Below are 26,510 nucleotides of genomic sequence, written 5' to 3'. Positions count from 1 at the left end.
GATAATGATGCATGCTGAAACATAAGATGTATAGAGGAGTCATCAAAATTGAGAGTGGAAATGTAATTTGGAATTAGGTTAGAATGGACCATCAGGATCAGGCTAAGGAGTTCAGACTTTATTTAATAGTTAAAGAGGAGCCAGGAATCATTAAAGATATTTAAGCATGGAAGTAACATAATTATAGTTTTGTTTTTGGAATATCAATCAAGCAACAGTGTGTGCGTAGGCTAGATGGCAAGGGGGAGTCTGAAGAGAAAGACAAGGCAGGAAGGAGGCAAGTGGAGGAACACTAGAGGTAATGAAAGCCTCCATTGCTGTGGAAAGGGGAGCCCAGATGTGACAAGCTCTGTGAGCATGCAGCTGACAGGCACTGCATCTGAATGTAAGGGTATCTAGGCAAAAGAAAATGAAAAAATTCCACAGAAGCTGAGTAACCATTTCAGAGTCATGCCCTGAAGGGGATGGGAGATGCAAGAGAGTTCAGCATCACAAGTTGAAATTTGGCACTTGGCCACACAGAAATTTAGGTTATAAAAGTAGAAACTGTCATTAGTTAGAGTGGATCAGGAGGGTGGGAGAACAAAGTGTCAGTGATAAATTTTTAAATATAAAACTCATGGATGAGAGGAGAAACTGATGAAGAGATAAATGACCTGCCAGCAAGTATTGGGTAAAGCAGTAGAGTGTCACAAAAGTGGAGTAAAAAGAGAGTTTCTGAGGAACAGTAGCCAGTTTTTATTCAAAAGAAATTTGTTGAATATATTGCTTGAATTTTGGGAGAAACAAAAATGACTAAAGCAAGCAATCTGCCCGTCAGGTATTTCCAGTGCTATGGGAGAGAGGGAGTCAATATCATCATCATCAATATTTTCTGAATGATTGAAATTGGCCCTCTCTATAGACTGAATAATGACAAATTATTCCGCATATCAGTCTTGTTGGGTATATATTTACGACCTTAATTTAACAGGAGTAGAAACAGACAAAATATGCTAAGCAACATAACTTTTTAGTATAAGTCATAATGAAATAAAAATTAAAGAAAGGTAGCCAGTACACAAGACACAAAGGAAGTAGAAAGAGTATGGAAATACTAGGTGTTAAGAGAAGGCCCTTGAATTATATCTTCAAAAGGATTTGTACTTCTGAAGAACAGATAGACAGTCATTCCAGACTAAACATGAGTTGCTCGACACGCACTATGAGTACCACATAATTACATGGCTAACAGTTTGGGTGAAATGTAGGATACAGTGAATGATATGATGGAAAAGAAACATGTGACTTCACTTTTTGAGAACATTTAATGCTTTGCTAAGCAGGTCATACTTTACTCTTCAATCCATAAGCCTTTATGGGATTTAAGAAGTATTTTTTTTTTCTCTTTATGGCTATGAAAAGAAATAATTAGAGATTGAAGTGTCCAGGCATGGCAGATACTGCAAATAGATCATAGAAGATTATATCTCAGAAAAGGCCTGTGGAGTTAGCGTTCTTTGTCAACCTTAGAAAGCCCTGATTCCTTAGGGAGTTGGAAACAGAAATCAGTTTGCAGGATGTAAGGTGGGAGTTAAGAGAAGAGACTGGAGTGAGAAGGTGAAAGCAGTGAGAATGTACTGTTCTCTCCCTTGAGTGTACAAACAGAATGAAAGCCCATGCACTTAAGAGGATGAAAGGCAAGTAGGTAAGTGTTCAACAGTGAACAGAATGAGATAAAAGGAAATAGATCCTCACTGCCCTAGGCAGAGCTAACTCTTCCCAGGCTACTTCCCGGGCTACTATCTCCATATACCCACACCACTGGTGTTATCACTAACACCTCACATTTTTGCAACACAAGTTACTTGTGAACACAAGGTAGTTGGTGATGGTCCACAGATAGCTAGAACATTAAAAACTTGGGTAAACCCAAAGGACTCACACTGAGACTATTTTTTCCTGCTTTCTTGATCTGAGTCTTCCTGTCTTTGGACTTTCTATGGGTTTCATGCTTATGCCAATGAAAATTAAATTCTTATATTAATCTGTTTTATACTTACAGATTATAATTATTTGAGGGCTGAGATTACTCCTGTAGAGGTGTCACTAAATAATTAATTGTTGAATTCATCTTGGAGACTATGATTCACTATTATGGTGCAAAAATTCATTTTTGGAGCGATAATTTTTCATTTTCTTCTGCTGTATAAAAACTATGTCTTTGGACAGAGGCATTTTGCATGAAATTTCCCCCATGTGTTGAGCTTATTGGAACTCTGATTTTGTGCACTATGCCTTCATATTCATGATAGTCAACTTAGTCCAACATATCTAATCTTGCTATAAGAGAAGAACAGGATAGACAGAGAACTCTATGAGGCAAGTAAGGCAAACACTGGAATGAAGTAATCAACAAGCCAAGAGAAATTGAGAACTGCCAGCAGAACTAGTAGCTTTAAAAAAGGGTAGCATAAATTCTTTCCCATGCATCTATGGAGCACTGACCTGTCAACACCTTGATCTAGGACTGCTAGTCCTCACAACTTGAAAGAATGATCCCCTATTGCTGTAAGTCTCCCACTCTATAGTAATGTGTTTCAGCAGCTCTCAGAAAGTAATCCAATGGCATAGTTGCTTTAGAATCATATAGATCTTTGTGAAGTCTTAGATCTGTTTTCCATCTGTGCCCATGGCATTCCCAATTACATCTCCTCAAGGAGAGAGTGTCATGTGACATGGAGAAGGCCAACAGAAGAATAAGGACACTAGAAACTTCATTTATTACATATCTTCTAGGGTGTACTTCTAATGGTGTGAGAACAGCTATGACTTTGGCCAGAGGCACTTTGGCTGGTAGCCTTCCCCCACCTTGCCCCATCTTCCCCCAACAGGCTGAGCTTATAGAAACACTACATCATACACCATGTCTTAATCTTTATAATAGATACCATGTCTTGAACAAGTAGCCAGCAAACCACAAGCACTGTACTTTATCTCACTTATTCCTTATGAAGTAAATGATAATATTACCTCCAGTTTACAGCTAAGGGCTTGAGGTTAGGGATACTAAATAGCCAGACTCATTTAACTGCTAAGTTGCAGCAGAAGATTCATAGCTAGGGCCACCTAAACCTGGTGGTCCTAACTTCAGCAGTCTCCTAAGTCCTGCAAACCTTCTTTCCACCAAAATAGCCATAGACTGGAGCTAACCACTAAATGTTTGTGTCCTTCCAAAATTCATCTGCTGAAACAGTATCTCCAAAATGAGGGTTGGTTCTTTAGATCATGGTTAGGTCATGATGGTGGAGTCCTCAGGCACAGGAAACCCCCAAACTACGCGCTCAAACACTCAAACACTTCGGTCATACTAGGATACAGAGAAAGAATGTTGCCTGTGAGGCCTGAAGCCGGTCTTGAGCACATTCTGAATTTACTGGCACCTAAATCAGGCCTCCAGAACTATGAGAAAGAAATCTGTTGTTTACAAGACACTCAGTTTACAGCTTTTTTGTTAACTAAAAGTTTTAACTACTTTTCTCCTAAAATTACCCCCAAAATTTGAAAAGAAAAATTTTAGCATTTCTTCATCATTCCAAAAATACTTTTTTTAAAGATTTATTTGATTGTGCTTACAGAACTGGGGTACAGGCCAGAGGGTCAGGGGCGGTGAGAGGCTTCACCAAAGACAGAGTAGGGAGCAGAACAGGCAGATGGATGAAGTACACTGCTGAGGGGAGGAGCGGGTGGGTCAGGAGAAGTCTACCCGCCATGTGGGTCACCTCTGGGGCAGGTGGGGATCAAACTCGCACTGAAGCAGCTGCCACCAGCTTGCAGTGCTACATCCTAATCCATTGCACCACCAGGGAGGGCCCCCGTGAATATTTTTTATTACAACTTGTTCAGTAGAATTTCTAAAATTACTCAAGTATAACCATGTGCTTTCTCATATTTCCATATCAACCAAAACATTAGGCAAAGGGGATATTTTTCCTCACTTTGCTGCAACTTTTCTAGTAAATGAAGATAACAACATTTGCTAGATCTTTCTTTAAATATATCATAATATTTTTCAATTAGAAATATTCCGAAGCCAAATCAGTACAAAAAGAATGAATTTGAGAGCCTAACTTGGGTGCAAAGACTATAACATTAGAAGGGCATTGCAGAAAATTTACTTTTTCCCTACCTTCTACACTTAAGGATCATGAAGCATTGTTACCAGTCTAAAGCTAAACTCAATTCAGAGTATCATAAATTGTAGCTTTTTTTTTTAAAGATTTATTTATTTATTTGTACAGAACTGGGGTACAGGCCAGAGATGTGGAGGATGAGAGGATTCACAAGAAACAGCGGGGAGCAGAACAGGCAGATCGAAGAAGTACACTGCTGAGGGGAGCAGCGGGCGGGTCAGGAGAAGTCTGCTGCACCATGTGGCCACCTCCGGGGCAGGCGGGTATCGAACTCATGCGGAAGTGGCTTAAGCTTCTTAGTGCTGTACTTTAACCTGCTGTGCCACCAGGGAGGGCCCGAATTGTAGCTTTTAATGGCAGATTTTAGTTGAAATGTTAACTACCAAAGTCTACTCTAAATTTGCTATGTCTCTTTGCCTCAGACATGGAAAAGAAAAATAACAGTGCCATCAAGGGGCGGGGGAGAAGGTAACACTACAAATTTAGCTAGCATGGAAATAAGGTAAGAAAATGTGTAGATGGGAGAATAAGATAAAATTATACCTGCTAAAACTTAAGAACCAAGCATGAATTTTATGATGCAAAAAGCATAATGTTCTATATTCTACCATAAAGTAAAAAGAGTTATCTGTCTCATCCAGTTCCACAACAGACTCTTAAACCACATTTTCAAACGTTACAACAATTGATCAATTACTTCAATTCCATTCTGGGCACTTTAAAGTATGGTAGTGAAGGATTTCAAAGCAGTAATTAGCAGTGTGCTCTGTTCTTTGCCTGGTCTAAAATTAAGGTGCCTTTGTTAATACTGCATCATTATCGTTGGCTTTGCAAACTGCTGCACCCTCATTATCTTTGCTATTTGCTAAATTTGCTTTTGTTCTGTTTGGTAACCTTGAACTTCAAGAACCTTCTACGTTATTCCTTCACTTTCAAGTTTCTTTGCCTTTTTGTCTCACTTCATAGAAACTTTAATTTCATATACACTTCTGCAGAAAACAGTATTTGATCTTGAAACTAAAGGAATCTATATGGTTCTAACTGCCTCCCAGCTAAATTTCAACTTAGTATTGGTTGAACTTGTGAAACTGAAATAAAGTTTTGCTTTCAGACATTTTTTTTTCCAAACAGATTTTTCTCTTTAGTTTTCCTCTGTGGCAAAAATGCAAAAAGTGCTTGAAAAGTTATCTTTAAACTTAGCATCATGAAGTAGGTGGCAGTCTAAGCAAATAAATACAATTCCTGGAAATTACTTCCATTGAGTACAGCTATTGTGACTGCTAAATCTAGAACAAGCAGTGAGTTTTTAACCACAGGAATGACTCTGGAATTATTATGTTTCAGCATAGCTGTAGTGCTTTTAAAAAAGTATCATTTGCTTGCTGGTTGAAAACAAATATAAATAACTTTTAACCTTGTTTTGACTTCTTAAACAGAACATATTTTTGTGCAGAATATTATGAGAAGCAATGTCAATGGGAAGAAAAACATAACTGTAAAGAATTGTTGCCAAAAAGAAGAAAATCTTAAAATAGTCTTTTGCAATTTTATAATTGTCAGAGGAAAGATAAGCTTTTCTGAAGAACTCAGGAGAAAACATCAAACTGTCCACAGTTTCACCTGAAAAAAAATGGTATTTTACGGAAAATATGCAAAAGACTTAATGGAGGATAGATTCTGGAGACCAGAGACATATGAGATGTCAATTCCAAAAGATGAGCATGTTGTTGAGGGCATTGGGGTACAAAAGGTATTTTTAAACATAGTGATTGCTTTAAGCATAAAAATTAAAGGTGAGATGAATGTTAAAGGGTGTTAAACATTAAGCCTAGGAAACGCTCAGAGTGTGGGGGAGCAATGATAAAAATTGAACAGTTTAGAGCATGTATTTCATAAAGATAAACAGACATATGACTAAAAGTATAGAGCACTATTACTGATGGCTTGGAATGCCAGAATTATTGAAAACCCCTGAAGTATTCTGAGCAAAGACATAATCTGACCAGAGCTTATGCCAATCATTCTAGATGTATTTTTCCAAATGAAGTTGGGAAGGGAGAGGCGAGAGACAGGGAATCAATATAAGAGGCAAGCCAAATATCCTAGAGAACCCCTAATAAGAGTCTGACGTGGGCTCTGGAAACAAGCTCCCACAACGGAATGTATGTGAAAGACAGCATTCCCTCTTCCAACCTGGTACTTCTGTCTTCTCCTTTTGCTGCCATCACTTTCATGCTCCCACCCCCACTCCATCAGCTCTGCATGTGTGCATTCTACACAGCTTTCATGTGTTGAAGCCATTACAATTCCTCTGCTCTCTGAATTTCTTCATTTTGTTACCTTTTCCTGTGGTAAAATTATCATTAATTCTATCTTGCATCACAGTCACTTATGTTCACCTTTTATCTCAACTGCTGAGTTCTAGAAGATTGAGACGATGCCTTCATGTCATTATACCAGCATACTCAGTTCAGAGGCTAGAAGAGAAGGGCTCGGTAGAAGGGTGAGGAATGTATTTCATTACTGGAGGTGTTTCAATGGATAAAGCAACAGAACTAGTGGACACTTGCTGGGAGTTGAACAACAAAAGCAAGAATTTCAAAGGAGATTTTTTTTTCTTTAAAAATTTAAATCTCTCACATTTCAAATGTTCAGAAGAGGTAAGAATAAGTGATGATAATTGAATTTAGTGATTATTTTATAGCTGTAACTTTCTAGTGTATGGTTTTTATGGAGAAGATAGTAAGACTTCAGGGAACATTCCAATATCAAGGGTAATCAGGCATCTTTAGAGAGCTACATAAAAATATATTCTCATTTCCTCCATTTACCAGCACCTTTGTCTCCTTGCTGTTAAAAAGATATCAGAAGTTCCTTTCCAACGATTTGTGATGTAGGAATGGTTTTTCATATCAACATTTCAGTTTTGTTTTGTTTCTTAACAAATTCTTAGCATAGAACTAACATGCTGCTGTTCAGTCATATAGAATATTAAGTAGCTAAAGCAAAATCAGTGATACACATCACTTTATATGAGAGAATCTAACTTATGAATCATTATTAAGGACACAGACTTATCAAATCTCACTAGCAATTGGAAAGAATAAAAGCACTTATTCCCTTTACACACAGGAGATCGTTTAGCAACCACCTACACTTTGGTGGCTGATCACTCAATATTTAATCAGTGCCTGTTGTGTCCAAAACAGCTTTCAAGAAAACAAAGTCAGTGGGGAAGAGTTATAACACAATAGATACTCATAACACATAAGAATTGATAAGCAAGAGGCTCACAATTATACCAAAAAAAAAAAAATCAAGGTGGTTAAGTTATACTTTTGAAGTTCACTGAGGGAGAACAAAGTCTATTTGACCCAGTTAGTATCACAGGCCATTTTAATCTCATCCAAGATGACCTCATTATAGCAGAAAAAACATTCACATAAAGACTGATGCAAGACTAATGAGATTTTTGAGAAAATACTGAGTGAATTCTCCAATGATACAGTAAAGAGCATTATTTTTACATCCAGAAGATGGAATTTACTAGTAAATAGGATGAGTGACATTAATAGAGAATAAAACAAGAATAAATCACTATAAAAAAATAGGGAGAGTTCAGATAGAGCAATTAATGAAAAACCTACTGTACTGCACAATTTTTTTTTAGCAAAAACTAATAAAGTAACCAGTATTTGAATAATAGTATGAAAATCAGAGTCCTCTCTTGCCTCTTTCCTTAAAAATCTTCAAAGCTATTCGGGCATGAAATATCAAAAGCATATGGAAGAATAGGATTTATAAATATGAAGAAGTTTTGAGTCAGAAAAAACTGCCATCAAGAAGAATTTGGCAGTGGACATGATGTAAACATGTGGTAAAGATGACAGAAAAAGCAAAATTAGACCTCAAATAAAATTTAAAATAATCGCTTTCCCTGGGGCATAACGGCTTAGGAAGCAGCATTGCAAGCGGGTGGCAGCCGTGTCAGTGTGACTTCAATCCCCGGGCCAGGAGGTGGCCCACATGGCTCAGCAGACCTCTCCTGTCTCACCCTCTGGTCTCGCCAGCAGTGTACTTCATTGATCTCCCTGTTCTGTTCCCCACTCTGTCTCTGATGAAGCCTCTCACCACCCCTGTACCTCTGGCCTGTACCCCAGGGGTATAACACTTATAAAAAATTTAGAAGACTGACAAAATGCTAGTATGCCTAACAAAATGCAAAAATTGAAAAGTAGGTTAATTTGGATAGAGGTAGACAAAACCCACTTAATTCTGGGACATATCAAGCTTTCTATATTGTTGAAATACCTCTCGGTCAAACCTATCCAGAGGCCCTTGACAAAGGAAAAGAACTCCTCAAAGGAGGTAGTTAATGGGATCAACTGTAGCAAATACTATATGTGCAGAAAATCTGACAACCCAGCAAGAATTCATGAAATCAATTAACTTTCTGTTGTTCAAAGTAAATGGTCTTTAACAAAATGAACTAATTCATTGCTGGGTATATTTTTAGCTATTTTCTACTTCACCATGATGTTAGCTGGACCTAAATGTTTTTGCCAGCCTTGAAGTTGCCAAAGGACAGATACCAATATGCAACTTGCTTCCTATTTTCCTCACCTTTCCTCAAAACCTTTTACTAGGTTGGAAGTGTCTAAGTTTGAGAAAACATAGATGCCTAAAGAAGATTTACTGCTCAGTTTGATAGTTAGAAAAAGATCAAATGATTTTTTTTTTTAGCCAAATAGCCAGTAAATGTTGAGATCAGTACCTTTAAGAAAGGACAGAAACTAGGGTCTAATAATTTGGAGACACGTAGGCAGTACATGTGCTCTGGCTTTCCTCTTTTGTATAGATCAATAAGACAAGATTAGGCCAGCTAGGAAAAACCTAAGTTTTTCCCCAAGAGAAGTTTAGGAGAATAAAGCCCCATTGTAGTAACTACAGTAGAATGTTAAAGTCTGTATTCTGAAGGGCCAATCGAGAAATTAATCTCCAAATTAGAACAAGGCTAATACAAAAGTTAGAGCTCCATACAGCATCAGACATATAACAGGTAGAAGTCCAGAGTTTCTTGTAGAAATAGTAGTTACCATTAACCTATAATTAAGTACTTAACCAGAATCTTCATATTTAATCCTCAAACAATCCTGGAAGATAAACTTTACCTCCTTTTTAGAGAGATTAACTTGGCCAGACTTATTATAAGTGAGGAACATACAAAGCCCACAATGACAAGTTAGCATCCTATGAACAAGACAAGAACTGAAGTTGTGATAACACTCTTTCTTCTAGTCCATTCAAGAAAGGAAAGGTCACATTTGAGTATTTCTACCTGCCAAGATAAGTCTCTCCTAGAGTTCTTAGCCACTGTTTTCACACACTGTTCACTAATAAATAAATGCATGTATATACAAATACACATCTAGTTATTATTCCCATCAAGGGCTTCTGTGGGACACTCAGAATTGAAGCACTCTCAGTTATATCAACTCCTCTGACATGAGGAAGAGTAGACCACTTAAAGTATTTTAAATCTGAGAGTAATTCTCATGCACAACTGAGTTATGTCTCTGGAGATATTTTTATTGCTGCAGTATAGTCCCTAATAAAATATGTATGAATTCAATGTTCAAGTCAGTGACTTACCTTAATATAATTTGGTCATCCCATTGTAAAAGCCCAGAGCTCAAAGAGTCATCACACAATAAAATGGCTAATGATTTCTCAGTAGTCTTCTTTTGGTGAAACCCAACTCCAGTTGGCATTAATGACAAGTCATTTTTTTTGGTTCTTGGTACTAACCAACTACATACAGTGGCTTCTACATAACTGGGTTTTAAAGTTCAAATGATATCATCAGAAATCATGTTTTTGCTCTTCTTTTCCTTTAACCTAGATTTTTTCCATTTTGACTTCCCTCGCAAGCCAGGAACATAGAGATTTGCCTAATAGCTCAAGGCTTATGTTCAAGCAGGGTAGCAAGCTCAGCAGAGAGGGATTTTTTCATTAACTCAAAAATTTACCTACCATCTACCAGAATTGTTGTAACTGTAGAGAAACATCAATGGAGAAAATGCCTCTACCCTGTGTTGCCTTTTCTAGATAGAGCATTTGTTACAATAGTCCCATCAAAATGCTATTCCACAGATTTAAATCATATGCTAATCCACACATCAATCACTATGCTCTGTAGGAAGATGGAATATCCTGATTAACCAGATCTGAAACCTTCTAAGTTTTAAAAAGGAAAGACAGGATCAATAATAATCAAATCATCTTAATTAAGAGTGAAGAAACACTAGTTTTTCAAAGAAAAGTTGGAGTGTGTTAACCAAATGACAGATGTGCAACCAGGGAGGAAATTTTTCAGTCAATAGTTCAAAATCTAAATTCAGAGAGGATAGGTGCGGAACTCTCCCTAGAAAACAAATAGAATGTTTTCAGGTAACAGTTGATGAAAAGTAAAGCTTTTATCATAAGCTTCCAGAATCACCATGGCTGAATACCCTCATTTAGTCAATGCACATTGGTAGGAAAATAGTCTTCCAATAAAGAGTAAGTTGAGTGCAGACAGTTGAACTTCAATAAGTAAGAACTATCTTCAGTCACTGTCTGGATAGAAGGTTTATTTATGAATAGAATTGGAACACCTAGCAAATGAAGAGCTGTAGGCTGTGAGCGCTTCCTTCATTCCCTTGATGGTAAAAGGGATGTTCAATCTTGTCTCACCCCAGGTGAGAAGAGCTTGAGTTATTAGTGACTGAGGCTTCTGGCTTGGTAATTTATTAAATTTATTTTGTTCCTCTGTGTCATGGAAGAAAAACTGCCCCCTTAGCTTTGGGAAAATTGATTCAGAGTTTCTCTAATATGCTGACTCTAGCTAACTGAACAATAACTGATAAATGTCTTCTAATGAAATGTTATCTATTTTTCCAACAAAAGTGGTATGGTAACTGTACATGTTTATTTTTGGATGGATGGATGGATGGAAAGATGGATGGATGGATTTGAAAACCAAAATTATTAGGGATTTATGACATGGTAGTTAAGAATATAGACTGCATTTAAAATCCTAAAGTTAATGTGATGTCTGATATTCACCTGCTAGATGAACTTCATCAAGAAATTCTGAGATTTTTTTCTTCAGAATGAAAACAGTGCTCATATAAGATGGTTATATATATTAAGTACATTAACATATATTAGGACAATGACTAATATATAATCAACAGTCCATAATTTTAATCACTATCATTATCATCCTCAGAATGACTTCTACAGTAAATAACAGAATTCTTAAGCTGATGGAGTAGTCACTCTACTTTTAAAATATTTCTGATATTCTTTTCTCGAGTACATATAACACAACTGCTCTTTCTTACTCTCCTGTATTTGGAGCTGAGTGACTAGTTCTGAGAGGTTATTGTTAGTGGAAAAGGCATTTCACTTTCAGCCAAAAGCACTTGATTACTCTTATGTGACCATCCAGAATTCACTCTTCCTTCTGGGCCCAAGAACTACAGTTTTGGAAGATCGCCTAACCCTATCAGCCTAGATGCATGAGAAAGAAGAAGCCCTGCTGTCCCACAAAGACTTAGCATAAATAATAAGTTGTTTTTTTTTTTCTGTCTGAGTCTTTGGGTTATTTATTACTGCTGCAAAACAAACTTATCCCGCCTGATACAGGCAATTTATACAATGCATCATTCAATTATCTCACATAAAATCTAGTCCTAGGACAGGCAGTTCTAGAATTCATTTACAATTTGGTCATGCAACCTTTAGTCTTCTTTGGCATTCTCTGCATGATTGAAAGGTAACTGCACTTCCAAACATCATACACCTAATAATCTCATCTGAAGTGGGGTGATGGGACAAAGGGGTTTTGCTATCTTTTTTATCAGGGGAAAAATACTTTTCAGAAGTACCCCTAGATAAATAAATCTATGATAAAAGAATTTAAAAATAGACTTAATCTGATCATGACTCATCACATGGGTGTAGGAAAGGGGCCTATTATTCTTGAGTGTACTGATGTCTGTGTGATATGTGAACATCAGTTTTGCCATAGCCAAGAGTGAGGAAGAAGAATGGTTGTTTATCTAGAAAACCAAAAGCATTTCACTCGAGAATAACAACCTCCTATAAGACACCATGTAAGATTAAAAGAAGACTATTTTAAAATGAGGTATTTTAAAATGAGGATCTCCTGCACCTGTCACTTACACAAGTTGCCCCAGGAAAGGATATTAGTTCTACTGAGAAGATATGAAGGAATACTGGGTAAAATATGTCCACTGCATATGATAGTGGAAGATTTCTACATTATTATCCAAATAGTTTGCACTAAAATATGTTGCTAGAATTCTGTGAAACACAATTCAAAACTATTATTAATCCAAATTTAAGCACACCTTGAATGAATGCACATGCATCGATTGAAAAGAATGAATAGTGACACCATCCTAGGGTGAGTGATAAGAGAAGAGCTTACCAGACAGTGATAAGGACCTACTCTGCAACTTCACTTATGGATTTAAAAAAATGACACAATTTGCAGTTTGAAAGGATGGATTCCAGTTAAATGCTAAAAACAGATGACTGTCACATCCTGCCATAATGCAATCATGCAGAATGGCAAGAGAAACAGCAAAACAAATTCTACAGTGTGATGCACAATTTCCTTACTAATATTTGCAATTCCAATTTTTAATAGCACAGGTGTACTCAATTGCCTTTCAATACTGGAATGCCATCCATTCAGTGTTGAAATAGCAGCCCCAAAAGGAATCTCAGGCTGGACTGCAGAATTCCATAGCTGCAGATCAGTTTTAATGAATCTGGGGAATTTTCTTTTGTCCTTTGCCATTATGATTGCTTTTACAATGGCATTTAAATTTCCAAACTATTACCTATGCAAGCACAAATATCCTGCCAACACCTATGACTATAGTACAAATAACTCAGAAATCACAAGTGGAGCTGATATTTTCATAAACCTAATGATGGAAATATGTGTTTTCCTCAAGCTGCCCACCCCACTTTATTAACCCATGTTTTTCATGTGTTTATTCTACATTTGAAATTTAACTCTTGAGTTGCAACATTACAAAACTTATACAGGAGACTGCATCTTTCATATATATATATGTATGTATATATATATGTATATATATATATATACACACACGCACACATATAAAGTTTTATATATATATATATATCCATGATGATTCTCCTTTAACTTTATGAAATCTCAAATCAAAGCTTGCTAATATTAATTTTAGCTTCATTTGCCTCAGGGACTATTTTAAAACAAAAATAGTTTCCAGCATCTTGCTCAGAGAACTTCTGCATTTCCATTTGGAGGGAAAAGTTAATTGTGTTGAATTTCACCTTAAAAGGTGTTCAGCAATATGTATCAAAATTCAATTGTATCTAAAAGTAAAGAAAATATATTAGAATTTAGCGTAAGCCAGTAACTCACTTTCAATCTTGTAGACAACACTGAGAGTGAGGTGTGGAAAAAGTTAATCCCTATTCCTCTGAAACTGTAGATTGGCATATTTGATTGCTAAGAGCTTGATTTTGATGGTTAGCAATCATGTATTGAGCTTAAGTGATGCTATGTTCCAAGGTTAACACTGAACCTATTTATCATTTTATTAGTGGTTACTACAATGCGGTCCCACTTTTGCTGCAGGAACTGGGAATTTATTACCATCACCCCTCCAGAACATTACTGTCAAGTGAACCAAGAAGGAAAAAGAACAACTCACTGCTAACCTCAAATATCTTTGCCAAGGGATGTTCCGATCCATATCCCCACTGCTGCACTGGGTTATGGCCTCTGTAGTGAAAAGCCCTTCCTATGCACAGTGGTTCAAAGAGTAAGAAGAAAACTGACTCCAGTGTTTTAAGATACATCACAATGACTTCTGAGTCATAGCCTCTGAGGCTTAGCATTTTATTTCCCAAAGGACAAGACTACACAAAGGAGAAAAGATCAATATCTGAGGTAGGGAAGCAAGACTAACCACTTAATGTAAAAGGAAATTTTGTTTTTGCTCGAAAATAAACATGGTATCTCCTCAGAAGCCGACCACCTTCATTTTATATATCCCTATGGACTGAAACTTTGAGAACACTGAAGAATAATGATTCTGAAATATTGGGTTTCAAAGTGGTAGTGACAGTTTTAGAAGGCAGGGTTTATGCTCCCCCCAACCCCCAACTTAGCATCCTGACTTCTAAACAGTACAAATGAAGTCAGAATGCTAAGTAGGCAAGGAGGGAGGTGGCCTGCACAGCAGCACTTTTTCCAATCCTGGTAATATTTCCGAGGGTAGAGGGCAGGATGGTTGAACAAAGTAAAATACTGGTAGTATGGATTCCTGTGCACATGGATACCCTTGAATCATTTAAGAGACAAATCATGGCTGGTACATCGACTTCTCTGCTATGGTTTCTGTGATTTTGAAGTTTGGTTATTTAACTACAACAAATAGTTGAAAGGGAAGTTCTGGTTTTGCTGTAACGTAAGCACCAGTTGTCACAGAAATAAAAAAAAAAAAAGTTTGAAAAGTTCCTAAGATGATACATATGGGATCCTCTCTAGTGGCACAATGGGTTAGAGCACAGCACTGTGAAGGTGGCTACAGCTGCCTCAAAACAAGTTCGACCCCTGCCCCAAAGGTGACCCATGTGGCATGGTAGACTTCTCCTGACCCGCTCACTGCTCTCCTCAGCAGTGTACTTCGTCAATTGGCCTGTTCTGCTCCCCACTCTGTCTCTGGTGACTCCTCTCACAGCCCTGCCCTGTGGCCTGTACCCCCATTCACTGTGCATAAATAAATCTTTAAAATAAAAAATGGTACCTATTTGTGTAAAAGTGAAACATATTTGGGAATAAAAGACACTCTATATCATGTAGTAGTTACCTCTTGAGGAAAGAGAAAGGAAGTTAGGCAGATATCATTCACATATGGCCTCATCCAGAGTATGTGGACGTTAGATTTTACTATTTTTGCTTAACCCATACTTAAAAATAATGCTTGGAAGAATTAAAAAAGTGCATGTAACAGTAATATATGAAAGTTGTGAGAAAATAACAAATTTAAAATATTAGGTGCAGGCAACTCAAAAATCTATGTGTTCAAACAAGGGGAAAATGTGGGGACTGACTCGTATAAGTGGTAGAATTATGGGAAATTGGGACAGAAATTTAGAGAGTGGATTTGAAGATTTAGTGATCAAGAGAGAAATTTAATCTGAGGAAAGTTGAAAAATTCTTTCACACAAGACGACAAGGAGATGTTCAGTATGAGTCAATTTAATCAGTCAGCATGCAATTGAACCTGGATGCGGTGGTCTTCCTTCCTCCTGTACTCATGAAATCTTTTACTTTCTTTCAATTGAAACCACAGCGGAGAAGTCGATGTACCAGCCATGATTTGTCTCTATCAACATATGAACATCTACAGTTAGCATTCCTAATTCTGTACGAAAATTTTAGTCTAAACTGTAGCAAACTTTCAACCTAAAATGTAGCAAAAATATTCATAATTTTTAAACATTATAAATCCAAAAACATGTATTAAACTGACTTCCCTCCTTTTTGCAAAATCTGAATGTGACAGTCTATCACTTGAGAGCTTGAGTTGGGAATGTGTAATAAGTCTATGATTAAAGAAAAGTAGAATTACTCACTTCTATTATAACCATACCATTTAAAACACTTTTATTTTTCTAAAGGGACTTGATTTATGAAGATGAGTCAAAGAGCAAATACAGCTCAGAGCAATTCAGAAACAGTTATTTTTCCTACAGGCACTCACAGCCAGAAAGAGAAAACTGCTGAGTCTAATTTGCAAAAAGATTATCCTTTGTTTCTATTTCACTGTTTCTTATTTCCCATGCTTTTGGATAAATTCAAATACAGTACTGTTTTGTTTGTTTTTAAAGATTTATTTATTTGTTCATACAGAACTGGGGTACAGGCCAGAGGCTCAGGGGCAGCGAGAGGCTTCATCACCAGAGACAGAGTGGGGAGCAGAAAAGGCAGATGGACGAAGTACACTGCTGAGGGGAGCAGCAGGCGGGTCAGGAGAGGTCTGCCACGCCATGTGGTCACCTCCGGGGCAGGCAGGAATCAAACTCATGCGGAAGTGGCTTTAGCCACAGGCAGTGCTGTGCTTTAACCCACTGCACCACCAAGGAGGTCCTAAATACAATACTGTTTTGATAAGCTCAGTGTAAAACTTCTAATTTAACTACTATTGTTCTGTAGGGCTTACTTATTTTGATCAATTTTAGTCAAATTCTGTTTATTTCTTTTAAATTTGGAAGTATTCTAAATGAATATTTCATCAGGATTGGTTAAAGTAAATAAGCAATTAGAGAAAAAACAGTATTTTGTTAAACTTTTTTCAAAGAAAGAATACAACAACAAAACTTTGTTGTTCTCGTGCCCTTAATAGAGACATAGTATTGCGGACCTCTAGTGTCTGGGGAGAAATTCCTGTCGGTAAATTACTTCACATACATGCACAGCAAACTACCTTGAGAAAGCAGGATCTTCACATCTAATGTTCTAAAGTCATACTAACTACTGGAAGATGTTTTTGTGTGTGTGAAATCTGCATATTAATATGAGGTGCTTCCTCAGAACCATAGAGGCCATAAAACTTTCATTTTGATATAATGCTAGTTTTAAAAATGCAAATTTGGGGATCGAAATAACTATTATTTCAAACTGGCCTTTAGTAACTCTAGCCCAATTAATATGGGCTAAAAAATAAAATTATCTTGTGCTCTGACAATCCTGTCTTTCTGAAGACTGTGTCTATGCCTGGCATGGTGGTAAGTAGAAAGGATATCACCTTTACCCCCAGGTTGGAACCATCTCTTGCGACTCAGATCCTCAGTGTTGGCCCTAAATCTCACTCCACCGCCTCCTCTAATAATTAAAAACCATTCAAAAGTTGAACACAAAAGATCCTTTCCTTCCTATGTGACCATAGGGTAATATCCCAAGACAAATTTAAGAGTTTTTATAGAAAAGCCTTTTGTTTTGTGGACTATGCCGCAAATCATTCTAGTAAAGGAAAAGTGAGTGATTTTATGGTATTTAAATACCTGACCATATTATGAGATTTAATGACAAAGACACATCTTGAGCATCATCTGGTGATTCCCTCTCTCAGGAGAGACTTCTCCGATTTAAATCACTGTAACCTGCTCAACCTGGTCCAGGGCCACCTCCTTGTTGGGACCTCAGCCATCCCGGGCAACCCACAAGACACACCCTTCCCCACCTGTCATTATTCTTTAGGCTTATTAAGGCCACAAGCACTCAGTAGCCTCATATTAATATGTAGATGTCACACACACAAAAAATCTTCCAGTAGTTAGTATGACTAAAGAACATTAGATGTGAAGATCCTACAAATGACAGCAAGGTACAAAAAATCAAGTGCCAGCTAGCTAGCCTTCACCTGCGAGACTGAATGGCCAGTACCAGATGGACCTCTTAATAATTCTTTTAATATTATCAGTTCTTAAAGGTAAGAGATTTCTGCCTCTCTGTTTCCAATATTTCAATGTCTTATACTATAATATGATTATTTCCTCTCATTTTCCATCCTCAACAAAATAGAAAATAGGTCCTTAATTCACTTCTGTCTAGTAGATCACATTTTTTGAAGAATGAAATGTCATTTTTATTTTATTCTGGACTAACTCCAAATTGTCTGTATTCCTTCCAAGTTGTAGCAATTACATTGGGCAAATTTTCTCTTCTTCTAACTTTTAATAGCAGAAAATAGAACTAGGTTTTTGTTTTGTTATTTTTTTAAAAGATTTATTTATTTGTGCAAACAGAACTGGGGTACAAACCAGACATGCAGGGGCGGTGAGAGGACTCATCAGAGACAGAGTGGGGAGCAGAACGGGCAGATAAACAGTGCACATTGCTAAGGGGAGCAGCAGAAGTGCCAGGAGAAGTCTGCCGCACCATGTGGATCACCTCCAGGGCAGGCGGGGATCAAACTCAAGCAGAAGAGGCTTTAGCTTCTTAGTATGTGTTTTAACACACTGTGCCATCAGAGAGGGCCCAGAACTAGGTTTTTAGATGAAATACAGCAGGTATCACATAATTTTGTGTAAGTTTAATCAATTTAAATATTGCTAAAGAATTTCAGGATAAAAAAATTACTAAATTTTAAAAGAGTTTGATGTATTATTCTTTATTTTTTTTAAAATAGGAAAGAAAATTAACATTTACTATATAAACCCCCACCTATATGTACCAGGCATTTAGATGCATCATCTCATGATCCTCACAATTATTATCATAGTATTATTTTCACCTTTCCTGTAGAGAAAGTTCAAAAAAGAAAAGGACTGAGTTTTAAACTCAGGGTTGACTCCCAGCCACCAGTACACTGCAGTGTGTTGAATATGTATAATTCATTTTCTATGATTATTGGGTAGGGAGAAGGTTCCCCCATAATCCCCAAGCCTGTCCTGAGGATGTTTTGCCATCCCATCTACCACATCAAGACCTCACATACTCTAGCATGTGATCTTCAACGGGAAGGAATTTTGATACATAGTGTGCAAGATAGAAAAGGCAAAGAATATAGTTTTCAAATCCAGCACCCAAAGTCACCCATTCCCCTCATGGGTGGATGTCCAGCCAAACAGGGTTGGCCCAAAGTAGGGCCACTGAGGCCTGAGAGCCTGCTACAAGTCTAAAGCCCCTTCTGGTGGGGACCCATAGCAAAGGGGCTGAAGGAACGGAAGGAACGCAGACAAGGCTGAGACAAAAGAAGCAAAGTCAAGATCAAAGTTGCCATTGTTAACTCCCCCTCCCCCCAGGTCTGTTAGAATTTTACTGTTTTCATTATTTAGTTTCACATTTAGTAAAATTCACAGATAAACATTTAACTTAATATCAAATTATACTGACATCAAAATAACTGCTCTATGAGGTAAATTAATCCAAATCTATTCTGATTGAGGAAGGCAAAACCCTTGGGTGTTGTTTTATAACAAAATACTCAATCATTAATGCTCAGTCATTTCAGAAGCTTATTTTCCATTACTGTGTATTGATTCTCATTCTGTTGAGTTGTGTTAAGCAAGGCTTTTTACACTTTTACTTTGCTTTTTCCCAAATTACCTCTTTTTTACAGCATAGTTGGACATTTGCCTGGAAAATTATAAAATCACCCAGATAGATAATATTTATCTCAACTTTTTGAAGAAAAGGAAACTTCTATCTAGCTCCAACCTTGTAACTGTTGTCTGGTGTTTTTCTAGCTGTAGGTGTTAGCATCTGTTGTTGTAAAATCTTTAGTTTGATGGGTGGGTACTGGGGTGAGGACTAGAGCCAAGATCAGCTTTTCATATTAAATATTATATAATTGTGCCACGCATCCGATGCAACAGATTACTGGTACTTTATGAAACAATGTACATCCTTAAGCTTGTCTTTGTCACTTTAACATTATTTCTGAGACTGAACCAGAGCTGCTCACACATAGAACCCTCAAATAAAACATCAGACATGTTTTCTCTCCTACACCTGAGCACTGAAGCAGATTTTCCACTCTTCTTTCGAACAAGGACTAAAACTTTCATACCACTTGCCACCAACTCTACCCATTTTACACTTTAGATGTCCGCTCCAAAACAATCTGAAGAAGTGCCAAAGATCAGAATAGTTCCCAATAGCTTCCACCCCCCCCCCATAGCATACTGCATTCTCTTGATTCTCCCCATATCAAAGAGGCTTAAAGCAGCCACCAGAGCAGGCAGAAAGAATGCAAGGGAGGCCCAAGGCAGCACTGTGCACTTAAAAGAACAGTCGGGGTGAAGTTCCCAATAGGCATTTCAGAGAGGGAGTTGGTCCAAGTTAGCCCCTTCTGCAATGTCCACACAGTACATTCTGAAGTTTTGTTCCATTCATCTCAAGAGAATGATAGCACTTCAAAGAGCACTGATTAATAAATGGCTTAGTGCAATCAACTGCCACTTATAAGTCAGTGAGCTATCTTCCTACAATGAGTATATGCTTTTCAACAGAGACAGCATACTCCATTTCTTTGTTGTTTAATTCTTCAGACCCTTATTCTGATACTATATTTCATGTCAAGTGCTCTGCTATTTTCTTCCTTTCTGTGCATTGATAGTTAAAGGAATAATCTTTTCAGAAATAATTTACCCTCCGTCAAAAATATTTATCCACATCAGTCCAGATAAAAATCAATTCTCTATTTTTATCTTTTTATTTAAAAGTATAAAGATGAACATCAAATGTAAAATTTTATAGCAGTATCATATAATCCAGCAGTACTTCTCCTAAGCATATTCAAAGGATATGAAAATGCCAGTGTGAAAACATTTATGTACTTCTAAGTTCATAACATCATTATTTATTATAGTGAAGACAGAAACAACTAGATACTCAACACTAGATGATTATATTAAGAAGTTGTTTGATACAAACTAGACATACTAATACTCAGATTGTGAAAAGGATGAAATCGTGTTTTTTTGTGACAACATGCATATAGTTTAAGTTGATCTCACAATTAAATAAGTCAAAAAATAAAAGACAATTACCAGATGTTTCCTCTCATATGTGGGACATAAACAGCAAATGCAAAAGAACTAACAAACCACACACACACAAAAATAACAGACTACAACTATAGTGGTTCCCAGAGGGAGAGGAGAAAGCAGGTAGGAAGGAAAGATAAGTAAGGGGCCTCAAGCTGGAAGATTATCTTTTGTGCATTAGTACAGAATTAATATGCATGTAATGTTGCATGCATTGTGTGAATGACAATCAATTGTTGGCTACTGTGATTTTTTGAAAAGTCTGATCAAGTTTATTCAGCAATTTAAGTGGCAGAACCTGGAGTCAAGATCCATTTTATATTTGAGATTGCATTTGCAACAAATGATTGTCCCTGATTTGTAATAAGCATTTTAAATCATTTTAGTTTAAAAAAAGATTGACAATAATTTACAACTATATTTGCAAAACTAAACTCTTCTTAGCAGTAATATTCTGACTGTTGGCTCACTTTTCAGCACAATATACAAGTGTGACAGGATATAAGGAAATAGAGTAAAGGTTGAACCCCTCTTAATTCTGATCCCCAGCATAAAGGGAATCACACATTTAGAAAGCCATGTTTCAAATTCTCAGTATTTTAATCTCTAAAAATGTAGATTATTTATCTACCCTACAATTTGGTGATTGTGTGAAGTCTGCTGAGATAATGTGAAAAGGCCTTATAAAGTAAAAACAACTGTGTAAATTTAAAAAAGTAGAATTAGTAAAGACTATAGGTACTGGATGTAATAAGAGGAAAACAATAGTAGCATAACAAAATTATTATAAGAAGGTCTTTTCAAGGAGATATACATTAAAAATTTAGTAAAAATTATCAATAGAAAAAAAAATGAGCCTTAGTGCTTTATCTGTAATCTATCCAGAACAAAAACAAAGGAATTATATGCACAGGTTTTCTAAATGATCTGGAAAAGTTGATACATCTATGGAATTTAATCAGGTTTTGACAACTAGTTATTTTTTTTTAAACAGTGGACTCTAGTTTTACAAGGTGTAGATGGAGACAGACCCTTAACTATATGCAATAGTATATGAAGAATCTATCTGTAATTATACCTTTATTTATCCAGAAAGCATATTTTTCAGACTTACCATGGTAACTAACCCAACCGATACCTCATAAAGGTAAAGGAAAGGAAGGTAATGGGTATGCCTCTTCCTGGTAGCTTCCTCATTGTGAAGAGACAAATCACAAAGCGCTTAGCAAACAAGGATAAATGTGAGTAAGAGACATGCAGGTAGATATTTGGAGGTATTAGGGGAAAATGATGTCCTGAAGGAACTCTGCAGAGTTCTGTAGACTCCACCCCCTACTCCAGTTTTCTGGATTCCACCACCTACTCCAATGATTGGAAACTACAACTCCCAGCATCCAAGGAGAGAACTGCGAGGACCTAAGGGCGGAGCTAAGCAGGCATTCTGGGACTTTTGGGGATATATAGAGAGCCATTTTAGACACTCTCCCTAAACATGGTCCTCTCTAGACCATGTGGCTCTCTGGACCACGGGGTGCTCTCTAGACTGAGTGGCTGCTGCCTGGTCTTTTGTCTCTTGATGGCTATCAGTATGTTACTAGAGTTCCAAGTCAGCAGAGCTGGTAGGATATTCTAGTTAACTTGTATCTCTCTCTATTTCTTTCTTTCCCTGGGTTGTTCCTTTTCCTTTCCCCTTTTGTAAATAAACCCATATTGACCCTTTTGTGTGTGTGCCTGCAGTACAATTAAATTTTAAGCGCGGGTGAGGACCCACAGACAGACAACCCAGTTCACATTGGGTTGCCCTGTAACAGAAGCAGCCTATTGGGAAGCTTTTAAATGAAGGAATGACTGATTTGGGCAAAGAAAAGAGAATAAAGAAAGCGCTGCCATCTAAGGAGATCTGTGTGAACCTACAAAAGGGAGCAAAGTTTGTGCAGGGCCTGAGGTCACATGCTCACAGTTGCAATGCCTCTGTGTTCTCAATAGAAGAGGGATCAAATTTAAGAGGGGGAAAATAGGGAAATCCATTAAAAAACAAGAATAGAAAATAAATCAAGGATCACAGGAGTTCAAGAATAAGGCAAGTTCTTAGATCGAACTTTCAGGGAACCAGGAAGCAAAAAGAAATGATGCTACAAAGTAGGAATTGAACAGATAAATTGCCATGGAGAAAAACACTGAAAGAAACAGAAAACAACAGTTGGGGAAGAAATTCAATGTTTGGTCTGTAGCAGCAGGAATCCACTGGACAATCAGGGGAAAATGTCCTGTGGATAGCTAGAGAAGCAAAGGGCTTTGTTTTTCCTGTTGTCTACCTGTCACTTTGTATAGTGATGAAACTAATGAGCCTGACTTTTCCCTTTTGTGATGGGAAAAATTCAACCATCTTGCTCTTCTTCACTCATGCATAGCTACCACACAGTTTTCCTGTCAGCATAATCAAATTTCTCCAACTTACAGAGAATTCTAAAAACCTGTCACTTGCTTCTAGAATAATAAACAGAAAGTACGGGGAGGGGAGTATCCTTGCACAAAGTCTAAGTGGCATTTTTATTTGTTTGTAGCTTTTAACTGTTAACTTGAAGTCATAAAATAGCCAAGGGAAACAGGGTACTTATCTGTACCTTTGACTGGCAGTCGTTGACCTTTATTGCATTGTATTTAACAGGAGATTACTTAGAAAAGAAGCAAATACTCATATATTGAATTATCCATGTTATCCATGTGTCATGTTCAATTCTGGGATATTTGGGAAGCAGATGCATCTTTGCCAAGGGTAGAAAACACAGTATTCACCAAATTAAAAACATGAAAATAAAAAATAGTCATTAATAGGTCAAAAACCAAGAGTGGCTAATTTTGTAGATCTCTAATACAAAAATTAAGATGAAATTTAGCTTTCAATAGGGAAAGAAAAACCTGAGACATAACTCTTTTAGAGCTGAACTTAGAAATCTGAGCTCAAGAGACACAAGCTACAAATTTCATAGGATAAATGGATTTCCCCTTAGCCATAAAAATTGTGTTGTCCACAGATGATTGAAAACTGTTACAAACTTCCGAAGGCTTCAAAACTGATTAGCCTGTGAATCGTCTTCACCTCTGCCAACTTACCTGGCATCCCTTTATGTTTACCAATGTGCTTCTCCCTGGAGCCTGCAAACAGCAAGCTTGGGGCTGACTGTGAGCCTTATCTAAATCCCCTGGAAGATGTGCTGGGGCTTATCACTGCCTGAAGGCCCAACATCATTTTCCATGTCAAATTTGAAACATTGCAATATAGTGAAGATATGGAAGATTTTGCCGTATCACTGAAACCAGACTATTACTATAGACATTTTATAACATTAATTATTTGACTAATATGTGCAGATAAAGCAGCCTTCAGTCAACTGACTTTTCCTGTCAAGACTAATCACTGCATTCAGTAAGAAACATCAATAACTTTAAAAGTTATTCAGCAGGGGCTCTGATTTTATTTAATAGTATTGAAATCAGATCAATGGATGATTTTATGCATACCAAAGCAAAAGAATATAGTTTACTGTAATTTTCTATGTATTAACATTATTTTTTAAGTCATAGACAGAAAATAGATTATTCAATTAAGTTTTTCTGACAGTACTTTCAAAGTTTGAAGAAAATTCTATGGAGGAGGATCTATCGGAGAAAAAGAAAATGCTTTGGAGAGTCAAAGTTGGTATCTATTGATATTACATTACAATCACTTTCAGATATCTGCTAGACTAAATATGCAAAAATGCATATTTTTTAGAGATTCATATACATGTATGCATGAGTATGTGCAAGAATACAGAGTACAGGCATTTAATAAAAGCGCTAAAGATCTATTTCTATAAATGCCATCTCTGAGAAGTATTCTATACAACTGAATTTGTCTTATACGTTTAGACAAACTCTTCAGCTGACAATGTTTACATATTCGTTGCCTGGATAATAAAAACATATCTTAATGAGCAAAGTAAATAATAATTTTAAATGTGTTCATCTCACAAGTAAAATAAGATTACCAAGACTACATAGTAGAATCAGGAGATAGTAAGAAACACCATCTAACATGACCGTTAATGTGCTTTCTGGTTTTGTGCACAATTTGATTTATACATGTTAATTGCCTGCTTGAACTATAAACTATAAACTTGAAACTATCAAACTTGTTCACTAGTCTTCCAACATATGAGCAAGAATGTGCTGAACATCCAAAGAGCTAAATGAATGAATAAATGAAGCTCTCTTCTACATTACTTCTAACACAATTCATCTGCTTTAAAAAGCCCAGGTAGCTGACTCAAATCAGTGGTTTGGACGGTTTTAACAGAATACTATTCACACATCTTTCAGCTTCTTTATGTTAGAGGCATAAATTGAAAATCTAAACAGAACTATAAAAAATAGAGCATAAAATGTGTTCTAAAAAGATAATTCTGAAAGTCATTTAATTAAGACTACATGTATTTACTGAAGGAAATGTCTTTTCATATACTATGCTAAAAACCTACCACTTATTTTCATATGTCTGAATCTTTTTGCGAACTTGAACAAGGTAGTCACTGGGTAAAAGATTAAATTTAAAGAAATGAAGATGGGAGATTGGGGGTGGATTAAAATGAATCTAAAAACCAGGGGGTGGAGTGAGGAAGGAAGAAGGAGAGAAGGGGGACCAAAGCAGGTAAGAAGGAAGGGAGTAAAAGAACCAGTCTCCAAGTGCTACTTCCACTGTGTAGTAAGGATTCAAAATTCACCTCAAGACCACCTCCTCCAAGCAGACTTCCTTAACATCTAGATCCTTTTATCTTGATCTTCTGCAACCTATTCAGACCATCCACTACCAAAGTGTGTACTTAATTCTGCTCTCTTTCCCCCATCTCTATGCTCTCTGTTCACTCACCACTCCTAACACTGTATAAGTATTGCCAAGAAGAAGATCTGAAAGAGTAAATGACCAAATGAAAGATACATTTTCCTTAACTCACTAATCTTTGCAATTTTTTAAAAGATATATTTATGTATGCATACAGAACTGGGGTATAGTCCAGAGGTGCAGGAGAAGTGAAAGGATTCACCAGAGAGAGAGTGGGGAGCAGAACAGGCCGACTGACAAAATACACTGCTGGGGGGGGAGCAGCCGGCAGGTCAGGAGAGGTCTGCCGTGCCATGTGGATCATCTCCAGGGCTGGAATCAAACTCATGCTGAAGTGGTTTTAGCTTCTTAGTGCTGTGCTTTAACCCACTGTGCCACCAGGGATGGCCCACCTGTGCAATATTTTAACCTGAAATTCTAGGAATGGAGTTCTGAATTTGGGTATAATCATCTCTCAAACCTAGGGAACTGAATTCCCAGCTGTGTGCAAATTGGAGCGCATGCTCATGCACTCACACATTCACTGCACACACACTTTCCCACTACATATGGCATCATTTCAAAGGGCAGACGATTCCAAAAAAACTTTAGCACCACCATTGCAAAGAATGAGGGCAAAGTAAATTTGTTTAATACCTAGGAGCCACGAATGTATAGTCCTTGAAACAATTTCAGTCTATAGTGAGAAGTTCTTCATTCAACCTTTATCTGGTTGGTTTAATCTTAAACCATATTCTATATGACTTTGTACGTTCTTTCAAGACTTGCATTTGTCTCCAGAGGTGGTTAATGAGTATATTAATCCACATATTTCCAGAGTTTTT

At 37.0% G+C, this 26,510-nt stretch overlaps 1 protein-coding gene across 3 annotated transcripts in view; it reads left to right on the top strand.

Annotated features, from left to right (window-relative positions):
* The window catches only part of SYT1 (synaptotagmin I), a 451,270-nt gene that overhangs the window by 285,090 nt on the left and 139,670 nt on the right, over positions 1 to 26,510 (top strand). The window lies entirely within an intron of this gene.

This window comes from Condylura cristata, unplaced genomic scaffold, assembly GCF_000260355.1.
Source record: "Condylura cristata isolate star-nosed mole 26May11 unplaced genomic scaffold, ConCri1.0 scaffold00004, whole genome shotgun sequence".
NCBI lineage: Eukaryota > Metazoa > Chordata > Mammalia > Eulipotyphla > Talpidae > Condylura > Condylura cristata.
Note: the sequence above shows the minus strand (reverse complement) of the source record. Positions and strands in the feature narration are given on the sequence as shown.